The 14,685-nt window shown below is 41.0% G+C and overlaps 1 protein-coding gene across 4 annotated transcripts in view; it reads left to right on the top strand.

The window, feature by feature from the left end:
* PARD3B (par-3 family cell polarity regulator beta) overlaps positions 1-14,685 on the top strand; it is a 1,011,734-nt gene that overhangs the window by 929,053 nt on the left and 67,996 nt on the right. The window lies entirely within an intron of this gene.

Raw genomic sequence — 14,685 nt, 5'->3', positions numbered from 1 at the left:
TTATTGCAGTTTCCCAAAGAATGAGAGCTAGAGTCACGGTAAACATTCATGGTGGACAAGAACTCCCTGCCCTGTAGGCGGCTAGAGGGCTGGAAGCTAAGATGACTTCCTTTTTTGCATAATCACCAACAGAATGTCTCACATAGTTCCACTGAGAGACAAAGCAAAGAAAAATATCTTCCCAGTTGGCCACACAGAGATCCATGCTGGATGAAGTGGGGAAGAAAAAAAGGCTGTAATTCAGAGGCACGAGTCACCTGGAGAAGAACTGTTGTAAAGTAATTATATTGCACAGGATCCCGAACGAAGTGCCAGGAGGGAGGTGGGTGAGGGATGAGATGTTGAAGTAGAAGGTTATGACCCAAAGGTGAGATTTCAGTATTGATGTTGACTATGACCTGCATAAAAGAATTTATGGGAAAGCCAAAATGAACTTCAACCTGATTCCATGTGTAAGATTGCATAAATTGCAAATTCAGTGCAAGAAGATACGATATTCTAAATTCCCTTGCTTTTCTTTTTCCAACTTATGGGACTTGAGTTCTTTTGCCATAATTTATACTAATTAGTCTTTCCACTTAAATCAAAAGGGGAACTGCAAATGTAGCCGTCCCCTGTCTGCTCCTCATTAGAGACAATTAGGAATTAGAAGAACAAAAACACGTCATAGAAAAGATAAGAAAAGCCACCCAGAGAGAGAAACGTGAAGCAGGAAATGATCTTATTGAACCAGACAAAGAGAAACTGATAGCCTTCAAGATCCATCCCTTGTCCAACTGAGGTCTGAACAGGGTCTGAAGTAACACTGCCTGGTCATGCCAACCTCCCCTGCGGTATCCTCATCTGCGTTTTTCATATCTCCTGTCATATTGCATTTATTAAGAAATGTTCTCGCTCTCTAAATCTAATTCATTAGTTTCCCTCCATGGATAAGAGGTATGGCATTACTGATGAGAGAAAAATAAGTCCTAAGCTAATCAGCCTTGGTAAATTCCAGTCTTGCACAATATTATCATAGAAGCTTTCTCCCAGAATTCAAACAGGGTACAAAGACACAGAGAGGGACCAGCCGGGTGTGAGATGTCCTAACACCACTCTTGGAGCCCTGCTGTTTATATCACTTTATCCTTTCCCAAAGGGGGAAGGAGGAGATCAGGGAGCATTTAATTGCCTTATAAACTGATTGACAAATCGGTGATCTGATGCATATGGATGATCTTTTTAGTGAAATGGCTCAGAAGCTGCTAACAGAGATCATCAGGAGCCATGATTTGCACACCCTCCACGGGGTTATTACGGAGAAGCGGAAGGATGGGTTGATTATTATCTTTCCTTCTTTCTGTTTTTTTTTTTTCTTGAATGTTTTCTTCACCTCCAGGGAAATGCATTCTAGCAGCGTGAGCACCACTATTAATCAACACTTGTAGCAATAATCAGTGAGTGAAAAATGGTGACCAGAATCTGTGAATGCACTGACATAACTGTCTTCTGAGTTTTCCTTTGTGATCATGCCTTGGCATTCGAACATGGATAATTTATACAAAATTAATGTTGGCACCTTCTGAGGTGCAAAGATTTATAGAAGCAGTGCTTACTTCTTCATCCATTAAAAAAGAAAGAGAAATCGTTTCTGGTCATGATGAATAATATTTTAGAGCCTTTAAAAATATACTCGCGATCTTCATGTTTCTTTGTGTTGTGTTCAGCCAGCCTTCACTTTGGAACATGGGTGTTATGAGAGGCGAAGCTGTGCTTCCGGTTTTCCCAGAACTTTCCCCAGGAGGGGGTGTGAAAAATAATCAAGAATTCAAAAATACCTCAGGTCCCAACATCCTTCTGAGAGCTGTCTGGTGCTATGGAAATGCAGGGGGGTGGGGAAAGGCTGAGTTACTCGCCACACCTGGGAGAGGAGCTGTGGAAATAAAGTGACTTGGGGCCGGTGAGGACACTATGCACGAGGGAGGCCATTTTAAAATATGGTTGCCACTTTCACTCGACCAAGCAGCCTTTCAATTCTTACCATCCCCTGATCAGTAAGATAAATCCTGGCTTGTCAACACTTTGAGAATTTCTCTGAAATTTCACTGACTTGGAATGGGCTTGCCTGGAGCCCAAAGAAGGTCACAAAGCCGCAGGACCATGTCTTAAAGAGTGATTGATAGACCAGGACTCATAGGAGCATATGACACCAGCCCCTTGTCTGAGGATCGCTCCTGTCATTAAAATCAATGCAACTTAATTAAAGCAAATTACAGATAGATATGTCTATAAATAAGATATTAAAGTGTGCTGCTGAATATGATAATTGCTGCATATTTAGCAATCAGTGTGTGTGTTCTGCTTTTGCCAGGAGGAATTCCTTTCAGTGGAATCAATGGAGCTTTATTAAAAACCATCCAAATTAGAGGGAGAAACGATGAGTGTTATAATAACACAAAATCACTGTTTCAACTTTCACTGCAAAGAAAGGAAAGCAAAATATGTCCATCCCTCTTTTTTCATGCAAGGAAAATATTAGACATATTCTCTTTAAGATGTGGATATTTTGAATTTATACATTTTAATTTTTGTATTCTCTTCTCCCAAAGGAAGGCGGAGGGAAAGTAACAATCATAAATAAAACAATTCGGCAGTGAGACTGAAGTGTGAGGAACACGCCAGTGCCTGGATATACTGTTTTATTCTTTGATGACAGAAGACAAATAAATGAAGGCATACTCTAAACAGAGCTTTAAGTGGCTTATTTTATTCTCCTGGTCACGAGATCCTTGTGCGTGAAATTTTTCGTAGGTTAATTCGAAGTAATAAATGTTGGAAATAAACACCCATTTTCATCACCTTCCTTCCTTCTCTCACTGCTTTACCCCTGTCACCTTTTATCACATATAAGAATTAAGCTTATGGCCGAGAGACTTCTTTTTTCAGGTTAATTTTAAAATAAACATTTTAAAAAAATCATTCATCACCTAATTTAAAAGTCAATACCAAAATGTAACAGTTAACTAAATCACTCCCACGTGACTAGAATCATTCTCGAATTTAAGAAAATAAATACTAAAATTACAAGAAGACAAAGATTTCAATGAAGAATGTTCTAAGAGATGAAAAAAAGGAAGCATTGGACAACCAGCCACTTCTAACAGACATTTAAAAGGCATTTAATTTTTTTTCTAGTTTTTATTTAAATTCTAGTTTATTAACATAGTGCAATATTAGTTTCAGGTGTAGAATTTAGTGATTCATCACTTACCTGTAACACCCAGTGCTCACCACATCAAGTGCCCTCCTTAATGCCCATCACCCCTACCTACCTCCCTTCCAGCAACCTTCAGGCTGTTCCCTGTAGTTAAGAGTCTGTTTTCTGGTTTTCCTCTTTTTTTTTCCCCCTATGTTCATCTGTTTTTTTTCTTAAATTTCACATATAAGTGAAGTCATATGGCATTTGTCTTTCTCTGACTGACTTATTTCGCTTAGCATAGTATACTCTAGTTCCATCCACATTGTTGCAAATGGCAAGATTTCATTCTTTCTATGGCTGAGTAATATTCCATTGTGTGTGCGCGTGTGTGTGTGCATGTGTGTGTGTGTGTGTGTGTGTGTGTATCACATCTTCTTTATTCATTCAACCATTGATGGACATTTGGACTCTTTCCATAATTTGGCTATTGTTGACAATGCTGCTGTAAGCATAAAAAAAATAAAATAAAAGGCATTTAAGAAGACTTATTACATTGGGCCACTCTGTGCATTTATTACTTGTCTCTGGAAAGAGAAGACAGAAAGAAAAAATGGGTAAAAAAGGAAAGTACCAAGAGAAGAAATGAATGTTTAGAAAAGCGATTTTTAACTATTTCACTTAAGCAAATGTTGATTTATTGAATGTCTTCCAAGCACGGGTGTAGGCGATGAGGAGAGTAAAAAAATTCCTGTGCTCATGAAACTTATGTTTTTGAGGAGAGACAGACAATAAATAAGTGAAGAGTAAATATCAGGCCATGATCATTTCCTCGAAGAAATATAAAGCTGTGCTAAGGGGCTAGAACGTGTTGCTGGGCCAAATGTGCTGTGTTATATATGGTGGTTGGGGAGAGCTTCTCTGCAGAGGAGTCATTTAAGCAGAGACACAAACGTAGTGAGGAACGAAAGCATGTGGATATTGGGAGCATGTTCCAGGGAAGTGTGAGTAGGAAGGCCGTGAGCAGCGTGCTGGGCAAGTTAGAGGGGCAGTGAGGAAGGAGTGTGGCTAAAGCAATAAGAGTCAGACCAGGAGGGAACAAACCAGAGAGGTGACTAGTTCAAAACTGTATACATCTTTTGGAGCAAACTTGTTAAGTCCACTACTGAACCATCCTCCCCGATGGTTGTTATTTCTAATTTTCTAAGATGTATATACAATGCATAATACTCTTGCTTAGGAAAGAGTAGAAAGGGTTGGCAATGGGTATAGTTTGCTTTGTTCTTTTTAAGGCCCGACTGAGGCAAACGATTTCCAGGAGAGATGACCTATGATTTCATTCCAGACTATCTATGCCAGAGGCCATTCTACAGACAAATTGGTTCCTAATTATGACACATGGGTTTGCCCCTCCGTGGAGGGTGTGTGCCGGGGAGAATGGAGCTCTGCCATGTGTATTTCCTGTCTCCAGGCCCAATATGCAGACATATCACCCCCACAATCAAATGTGCTGTGCTTCCTTCCGAGGTTACCACAGGCACTACCGATGACTGCAGCCACCTCCAAATTCTGCAGGTGATGGAAAAAGGAAGTAGTCACAGCCACTGAGCATGTACATCACGGGTATCTAATCCCTGCCTTTTCCTTAACACGTGCTCCATCCTTGTGTAACTGTCCTGCAGAGCGGTTCCCTATCCACAGGTAGAGAGAGGAGCAGAGTCATGGTCCTGAGACTCGTAACTGGGAAGTCTTACTGCCTACAGATGTTATGGGAAAATTCGAAACTAACCTATCCTTTGAACCACACTGAAATACCACCTCACACAGGTCAGAGTGGCTAAAAGTAACAACTAGGGAAACAACAGATGCTGGCGAGGCGGTGGAGAGACGGGAACCCTCTTGCACTGTTGGTGGGAAAGCAAACTGGTGTAGCTGTGCTGGAAAACAGTGTGGAGGTTCCTCAAAAAATTAAAAATAGAACTATCCTACAACCCAGCAATAGCACTACTAGGAATTTATCCAAAGGATATAGGAGTGCTGATTCATAGGGGCACATGTACCCCAAAGTTTATAGCAGCACTTTCAACAATAGCCAAATTATGGAAAGAGCCTAAATGTCCATCAACTGATGGATGGATAAAGATGTGGTTTATATATACAATGGAATACTACTTGGCAATGAGAAAGCATGAAATCATGCCATTTGCAGCAACATGCATGGACCTGGAGGGTATTATGCTGAGTGAACTAAGTCAGGCAGAGAAAGACAGATATATGTTTTCACTCATATGTGAAACTTGAGAAACTTAACCGAAGACCATGGGGGAAGGGAAGGGGAAAAAAATAGTTCAAACAGAGAGGGAGGGAGGCGAATCATAAGAGACACTTAAATACAGAGACCAAACTGAGGGTTTATGGGGGAGGGGGTGGGAAAATGCGTGATGGACATTGAGGAGCGCACTTGTTGGGATGAGCACTGGGTGTTGTATGTAAGCGATGAATCACAGGGATCTACCCCCAAAACCAAGAGCACACTGTATACACTGTGTGTTAGCCAACTTGACAATAAATTATATTTAAAAAAAAAGATCCTTTGAGATATGCACTAACAGTAGTTTGCAACTCTGTTATTGGATACACAAAGGATGGCCAGTGTGGTTCATTGTAACTTGTGAGTATTCTGTTCAAACTGAATACTAGCATTCTGGTCATACAATAATACTTCCACTGGGATATGTGTAGCATAAAGAGAAATACATTTGCTTTAGAAGTCTCTGAAAATACTGATATAGGACCTGATTTAATGGGCCTCTTTAATTCATGGTTGTTTAAAAGAAAAAGAGATTGAAGACAGTATCCAGTGAAAGGTTTCCCACCCCTAGAGATAGGTGGGTTCACTCCACCGTCCCTCTAATTTCCTCTTTTGTACAAGGTAGTTCTGCCCACATTGCTGCTCTGCTGTAACTCCTCAAGCAACCGTCAAGCTCCCATGTTTTAAGGATCCCTGATTTCCATGACTCATAGAAATCAGCCATTAGAAACACATTACAGTGTTGGGTCATTTTTCCCTGGGGCCTTTGCCATTGTAAACATGCCCGATGACACTATATTGTGTTCAACCACAAGGGTAGGTTGAGAAGCGATCAGGTGAGTCTAATAAAAACCTGGCTGCAAGCCTAACGAAAATTGGAGTGGACCTAAAAAACTTTAATAGGATTGTTCTCTTTCTTGTAGTTTCTTGCAGTTTGATTTTCATGACTATCTGGGCAATTGGGGACTTTTAGAGGTATTTACTATGGACAGGTACTGAATTCTCATTGAGTGAGAATGGCAAGGTAGAACAAGTGTGGCGCCTGTTAACTGAGTTCTGCGCCATTGAAAATGTTGCATGCTGAACTGAATTTTAGTTTAAAAAAAAATGACTTGGTTAACTTTCAAACCACATGCTCCCATGTTTCCAGGAATGGCGTGAAAAGTGTTCCATGTCTATTCTTTCCAAAGCATTGAGTTCTCATGCTCCCATTTACATTTTGCTGCTCTTTGAGTTATGGTGTCTGGTCTCTGTTCCTAAGGGCAGGTGAGTTTACTCATTCTTTGTTTGGATGAGTTGCTCCCGGTGGATGACCCTCAAATTGAAAATGATGTTTCCCCTGTGAACTCCCCAAGTTTAAATTCAGTGTTCCTCATACATTCAGTAACTCATTTGTGGATTGCTAGCATAATTTATTTAGTTTTGCTGTCTGCAAAGTAAAAGTGAGTTTCTTATAGCCCTTGGGGAAGATGCTCAAAGAGACCCAGTCCCTAGACTATGTTGGACCAGTTGACGGAATCAGGAGATGAAACTCTACTTCCTTCCAAGTGACTTGGATTAGTACTGGTGTTATTTTCCATACCAAAGTCCAATTATATGATGGAGGATTTTTAGTAATTGGGCCCTTTGGATTTTAAATCCTCTCAGGTCAGTGCCCCTGAGGATAGCCTTCAGTAGGAAGGACTCTGGGGCTTAACACAGAAGGCAAATCTGATTTATAGATGGACATGGCATTATGTCTGTCACAAACACATTATGAATGGGCGTTATACATTTTCTAATGTACAGATCAACCCCGCCCCCTTGGGAAATTATCCATCATCCTAATGGATTACACCGTAGTAAGTTCCTTGTAAAATTCATCCTAAATTTTCACTTTCTTAATTTCATTACATTGATAAGCAGAGATCCCAGTTTATCCTTTGTCTACATCTGAGGATGTTAGAAGAATTAGACTAAAGTTTATAAATCACCTCACAGCTCCCCAACTGAGCCCATGGAAATGGTAAAAAGCAGTCATCGATAATAAATAGGTGCTGATTTCTGCTCAACATTCATACTGTAGTGGGGCACAATGAATACTCCCTCAAATAAGTAGATATTTTTCTTTTTAAATATGGGAGGTCACCTAAATGGCACTCAACTAGCATTTCCATTGCTTAGCTGCCAAAGTTGGGACTTTGTTTCTTTGCCTAGAAAGAATCATATTGGGTGTTGGTTTCTGTTTTGTTTCTTTTTCTTTCTCCTGTCTGCTGACCTCCTGCTACATGATGCTTCCCTTCAGACTCTGAATCTTTGCTTCTCCGGAAGAAATGCATCTGGGGTCTCCCACCACAGCGTGGCTCTAAATCTGGGATTGCACTCATTTAGGAAAAGTCATCAAAAGACTGTGGTAGGACTTCTCACAGAGTGGCTGAGGTCAGCAGGTGAAAGCAGACTCACTTCCTACCTGTGCACAGAGCCCCTTCTGCCCTGGGAGGGGACCCAGCTGTTATTCTCTCCCTACTCAGTCAATCAGAGTCACACACCAGGTCCCTGGTATTTATGTGTGATCGCAAACAGTTTAATAATGTTGTGAGAAAATGCACACTTCACATCTGTACTGTTGAATGGCTGAATCGCAATGAAGATTGTGTCTTGACCGCCCTCCATGCTGTAGAATTAATGTTCTCCATGAATCGGAGCGCTATATTGAGTTGTGAATAGCCTCTTGAGGTAGGCCAGCTAGGTTAATTCAAGTTTGTTTTCTTTGGGTATTTCAGGATTATGTGTCTCTCTGCTCGACTATGTTCCATCTCACCTTCAAGATGATTTTTTTCATTTAAATGATTCGCTCTTTTAATCATTCAGCATTTATTGAGCATGAGATATGTGCTGGACAGCAAGTGTTAATACATATTATTATACAAGATCATTATAAGATAACACTCTAATTATTTAAAGGCTATACTTTAGGCTCTCAGAAAATAGGAAGTGAGAGTTCTGGAGAGTTTCCCAGGGTGGTGATGGGAAGGGCAAAGGAAGGGCTGAGCCAGGATAAGAAAGTGTGCAAGTGCATGGGGATCAGTGAAGGACCAGTGGTTGGGAAGGTGCCTACAGGGCACGCAGGGTGAAAGAAAATAGGGCTGCAAAGATGAGGAGAAGAATGACAATGATGATGACGACAGTAGACTGTGGATTTGGATGACATGTTCGGTAATTTAAACTTTATTCTAGTCATTGAGTAGTTTCTATGAACAGCATTAAGAAGACTGTGTACGTATGTGTATGTGTCTGCATAAGTCCATATTTATATACATACATCACACATATATACGCATACGTACACACAGAGACATATGCATATATCTATCATCTGATAAATGTCACATCATTCCATCCACTCATCCTGTGTATAAAAAGCTCAGAAAACAGAGTCTTATGAGAGAAAGTAAGAATTCTCTTTCTCTCTCCCTCTCTTTTTCTCTCTTCTCTCTCTCTCTCTTCGTCTCTCTCCCTCCCCAACCCCCTTCTTTTTTTCTTTCTTCACTCTCTCTCCCAGGACTGTTTTTGGAATAGTATCACTGAAGAAGCTTCCATGGGCTTAGCCACGGCTGGTCAGAGGTTCATAGAAATAAAAGCTAAAGGTCAGGGAAAAAATTCTCTCCAGGTGTTTTCCTTACCAAAAGAAAGATCCGATTCAGATGTAACTCCAGCAACATTAGCAACAACTAAGATTTATTGAACATATAAGGACACTGTGTATGTATGATACCTACTGGGTAATTTGATGCATCGTGCCATTTAATCCTCATAACAACCATTAGTAGGTACTATTATTAACCACATCAGTCATGATAAATGAGGCTAATGAGGTGGCGCAAGGTTACGCTGTGGGTAGGTGATGAGATTAAAGCACAGCCAGTCTGGTTTGGAGTAGGTGCTCGCCCAGTGCGCAGGCCAGAGACCACGCCTCTCAGTGTCCAACTAGAAACTCCTCCCACAAGTCAGTTTCCAGTTAGAACGGAGGGACCTGGGACCGGGTGTGCTGTCTTAACAAGGAATGTACAACACCTGCCCTTTTCCTGGTCAGGGTAGTGGCACGGATGAGTCAGATGTATGAGAACAGACTTGGATCATTGCAAAATCCTTTATGAATATAGTATGTGATGACATATAGTTCCTCCTATGTGTATGTAAGATCTAGACAGCACCTTTTTTTTTAAAGATTTTTTTTTAACGTTTATTTATTTTTTGAGACAGAGAGAGACAGAACATGAATGGGGGAGGGTCAGAGAGAGAGGGAGACACAGAGTCCGAAGCAGGCTCCAGGCTCTGAGCTGTCAGCACAGAGCCCGACGCGGGGCTGGAACTCACGAAGTGCGAGATCATGACCTGAGCCGAAGTCGGACGCTCAACCGACTGAGCCACCCAGGCACCCCTAGACAGCACCTTTTAGAGACAGGACAGATAGTCTGAAAATTGGTATTGACCCCTTAGGGGTCAGCCTCTAGAGTAAGCATGTGCACACCCTGCCAGGCGCATGGATGCGTGCCCATGCGTCCAGGCCCCCAAGCCAGCCCTTGCTCCCGGCCCTGTCCTCCCCTACGTCCCCACCAGATTTTTCACCAAGTGGAAGCACAGCTGCTACAATTGATGACCAGCTGTTTGGGATTTTAACAACGGCTATTAAAACCCATGCACAAGCACTGTTTCTGTACTATCTCCTCAGTAATGTAGGTACCCGGCTCGCAAGCTTTGATCGAGATCACTGAACACGGTCTCCAAAAATGAACGCACCCTCTCCCCCAGGCCACTGCACAGAGTAAGTGCTTCCTGCTCAAGTGGCGTCATGAGATCTCCACTGGGTGGACTTCACAGAGAAGGCCGAAGGAAGGTTAGATGTGACTCAGGTGAAGTGTTTTCAAAGCTTCTCAGGCAGAGAAGAGGGAGGCTTTGATGTAGACTCCCTATTTGCAAAGCTGCTCATGAACAGAGGGGAGACTCTCGGCACCGGTCTCCTTGTATCCAAACTTTCCTCATTGAAATACCAGTATTCAGCTTAGAGGGTAATTCCGGGAGAGGGTTTTTAGAAGCCGAGCTAACCACTGCCCGCTGCCCCTCCCTGGAATGGGACTGCCGCTGTGCCGTTTCGCCACGCCCCTTTCTTGGCTGGTAGAAGAAATGAGCTGATTGTTGTTGTTGCTCTTTGTATATTTGCGTAATTTTATTTTTTTTAATTTTTTTAAATGTTTATTCTTGAGAGGGAGAGAGCGCGCGCGACAGAGCATGAGCAGAGGAGGGACAAAGAGAGAGGGAGACACAGAATATGAAGCAGGTTCCAGGCTTTGAGCTGTCAACACAGAGCCCCACGCGGGGCTTGAACCCATGAACTGCGACATCATGACCTGAGCCGAAGTCGGACGCTTAACCGACTGAGCCACCCAGGTGCCCCTATATTTGCGTCATTTTATAGCCTGAGCAGAGTTCTTGATTTTGCAACATCATAATAAAAAACAGTGTGAATTGGCGGGTTTAGGGGTATGATTTGCAGCTGGTCTACCACTTCCGCTACTGGAAGCTTCAGCCAGAAGTATTATACAATTATCATATTTCACAGGACTCGAGCTGATATTTGCGTCTGCTCATCTTTGGTTGTGGCTTTGTAAAAAATACTCTCTTTTAACAATTTTTTTTTTTTTGGTAGATGGATTGCCCAATATACTCACTTTATACACTTTTCTCTTCACGGTATAAATTCATATAGTTCAGTGCTATTGAAATCCAAGCACCAAGGTCTAATTGACATAATAACACGATGAGCTATTTGGACAGTTTTTGGAGATTGAAAACAATGACGAAGCAAATGCAACCCAGGGTTATAGTAATATCTCTAACCATCCCCTTTTCACTTATTGCCATTATTTTGATTAAAAGGTCTACAGAAGCCACGGTGGTTGTTCAGGATGCAAAAATTATTGCAGAAACTTCCTCTATTAATGGAAATTATTAGAGGATGGGAATGGTACTCGAACAGCAAGAATGACATTAATTATGCGAAAAGCAATCATATTTGGCAGTTGGCAAGCACACATTATTCTTCAGCACTCTTCCACGGGTTTGTGTCCAGCCAGCATTAGAAACCTAAAAGCTTTTTATTTGGCAAAGTTTTCACAGCACTTGGACTTCCAGCTTCTAGGTAAAAGATAATTTGGAAGTAAATGTCGTTGGTGAAATTGAAGAATTCAGTAATGAGCGCTGTGTAGATGAATTGATGCCCAATTAAATGATTATATCAAATCCAACTCTCAATGTTGACTTTAAAAAAATCATATTTTAAAGACTTTGAAAGCAATATGCTATATATATATACATCTAATCAGAGGAGCAAAGTTGTATTACCAGCCTGGAAAGGAATGGAGTGTTCTGAATGATCCAATAGTTTGATTAATGGAGAGATACTTAGGACAGGAATTACCTGTATGCTATGAATTAGAAGAGATTGCAATAATGTAGCTTATTTTCACTCCATAGTTCCCTTTCTCTTGTGCAACATTTCTCTGTTTCTCAGGGTTTTTATTTCTCTTTCTCTACACCCCTTTTTCAAGGCTCCCTTCTTCTCTCTTTTCCACCATTTTGATGTTCTCACCACCTTCTACAGAATGTTTTTCTTATCCACTCCTACTTTCACCTTTTCTTGTCCCTTCACAGCAGTAAATACGACCATTCAGAGCAACATCTGTTGCTTTGCTTTATGCATTCACATAATAAGCATTTATTGAGCACTTGACATGTGCAGGGCACTGACCTAACCACAGGAAGAGTTACCAAAACTTCCAGGAGTGAGCATTTGGGCACAGGCCCAAAAGCGTATGTTCAGCATCCATAAAATACCCACGGGGCTCAAGTCATTGAACATCCGGGGAGGGATGAAGTAAAGCCGGAAAGTTAGGTTGCTACAGGTTACTGAAACTTTTATCTGCTAGTTAATAGAAAATCACTAAATGGGCGTGGGGGGTTGCTTTGGTTTTTCAAACCAAGTTTTGACACAAGAACATCAATTTTCAGAATGTCATTCATTTAATTCTTTTTTTCTCCTCCTCTTGTCGTCATTCACCTTCCTAGAACTTGAACTCGGCCGGCCGATACAATAGCCCGTTGCAAAATAACTTGGTTAATATAAATTTAAAGCTGTTGGGTGTGTGATTTCAGCATTGACAGTGGCATGGGTCTGGTTACTTTGTAATTCCAGTAGGTGGTTCCACATTGAAGAAGCTATTCAGGTCAACGGTAGCTATGCCCAGGGGACCCAGTAACCTATGCTACCATGTAAGGTTCTTCTACTCTACTATTATTTTCAGCTTATGGGAATCTTCCCCCACTCTAAACAATTATATAATTAAGGTTCCTAATGGTTTTGATTTATACACCAGATCCAAGTTTAAATCTAAATTGTTAGGATGTAAGTTTTAAAAATTATTTTTAAGGGAAAGGGAAAACTCAGAACTATGTAAACAAAAGAGCTTGAGAATGGCAGTCTTAATAAGACTTAACCATAGGACAGATGTCATAAAACTTCCTTTAAAATATTTTGGGGATCTGTGTTGTGCTGCTTAACAGGTCACGTTCAAAGAGATAGCTAGCCATTGTGTTAGCTGATTCTTTCTGTTAAGTGCCACTGAGTAGATGTGTGACACTTCTGCTTTATTGACTCGGTAAATATTAATGAACAAGGTGATAAGCCAGGCCTTGAGAATGTAATGGCTCAGAGAACAGATATTGTCCTAACTCCGATGAAGTTCGCCTTGTGTAAACCAAATTAGTAGACTGACACCATGCATGAATATTGGAAAAAAAAACTGTACGTTATGTAGACTGTTATTGTTTCTAAAACAGTATTTTACCAAAAATGACTTTTGGTGTACCAAACGTTAACATACAGGCACCCATCAATGCCTCCAGCTATATGAAATAACTATCGCCAGGTAATTGGAATTCAGTGAGATTGCGAAGACCGTGAGCCCACGCAAAATGCCTGAAGATGGTCATCATTTCACATACCCCCTCCCACTGCCACCATAAGCTCATGTGAAGTTCAAGTCTTATACCTCCGTTCTTTGTTTAGGAAATAGAGCAGCAGCAACTAGAATGATCACTGTCAACATATGAGGTGACATTGGCGGTGAGACTGAGTTCAGACGTTGGCCTTGCCAAAGGTATGAACCTTTGGCATGTTGCTTTAATGGTCTCCGAACTCTACTTTCCTCGTGTGTAAGTGAGGCAGAGATGGAAATGATAGCACTGATTATAGCTCATGATACTGACTGCACAGTATTGCAGAAAGTCATTTCTTTCTACTCATTTATTTCTAGTAATGGGAGTGACTGGAAGCTGGCCACCGAAAAGCTTGAAATTTTACATATGTTTATGCTGTTTAGTCTGTATAAATGCAAGTGTATTTTAAGTATACTAGGGAGCTGTTGTCAATGAATATCCTTTATAAGACTTATTAGTTGAAAGAGATAGTATGAACTCATAAGAAATAATGTGAACAAACTTACATCATTTTAAGATTTGGCATATTTTGAGGGTCAACTTTTTTCTTTTAGAATGAGTAAAGAACACTGACTGTCACAGAGTATAATAAAAATAAAACTGCAGAGGCATCATTAACTCACATATTACATCCAAGAAGCAATTCAAAACCAAATTCGATAAATACTGGACACCAGCATCTGGTGATTAATGTAACTAACTGAGACTCCACTAAATTCCGGCTTCCTCCGTTCCCGGAAAATACAGGACAGGTAAATGGCTTTATTAGGGAATGCTTTTCCTGATACCTTTTCATCCTTTTCATCAGAAACTGTCTTCTCTCAAGTGAAAGTTTAGATTTCAGCCAGTGTTGCAATATCTCCATTTGTAGGTAGACAGATGGGGAAAGGAAATGAGATGGTATCTGGCTCTTTAATTAAAGATGTAGAGCCAGAGTTTGCTCTTCACGCTCACTGGCAAGACACATATGCACATGTGCACACACATGCACACACAGACACATACAAAGTGCATCTGATGGATGAAGCCAAATTTGTGAAATTGTATCCATAATCATAGTTTCTATGGTAACTGTATCTTAGGCCCAGACACAAACAGAGCTGGGCAGGAGATGTCTGATTTTATTTTCTCTGAAGACAATCAGAAGAGAGATAATTCAGGTTAT

This window comes from Lynx rufus, unplaced genomic scaffold (assembly GCF_022079265.1).
Source record: "Lynx rufus isolate CCGP_SWC_20201006 ecotype Redwood Valley unplaced genomic scaffold, mLynRuf1.p SCAF_2, whole genome shotgun sequence".
NCBI lineage: Eukaryota > Metazoa > Chordata > Mammalia > Carnivora > Felidae > Lynx > Lynx rufus.
Note: the sequence above shows the minus strand (reverse complement) of the source record. Positions and strands in the feature narration are given on the sequence as shown.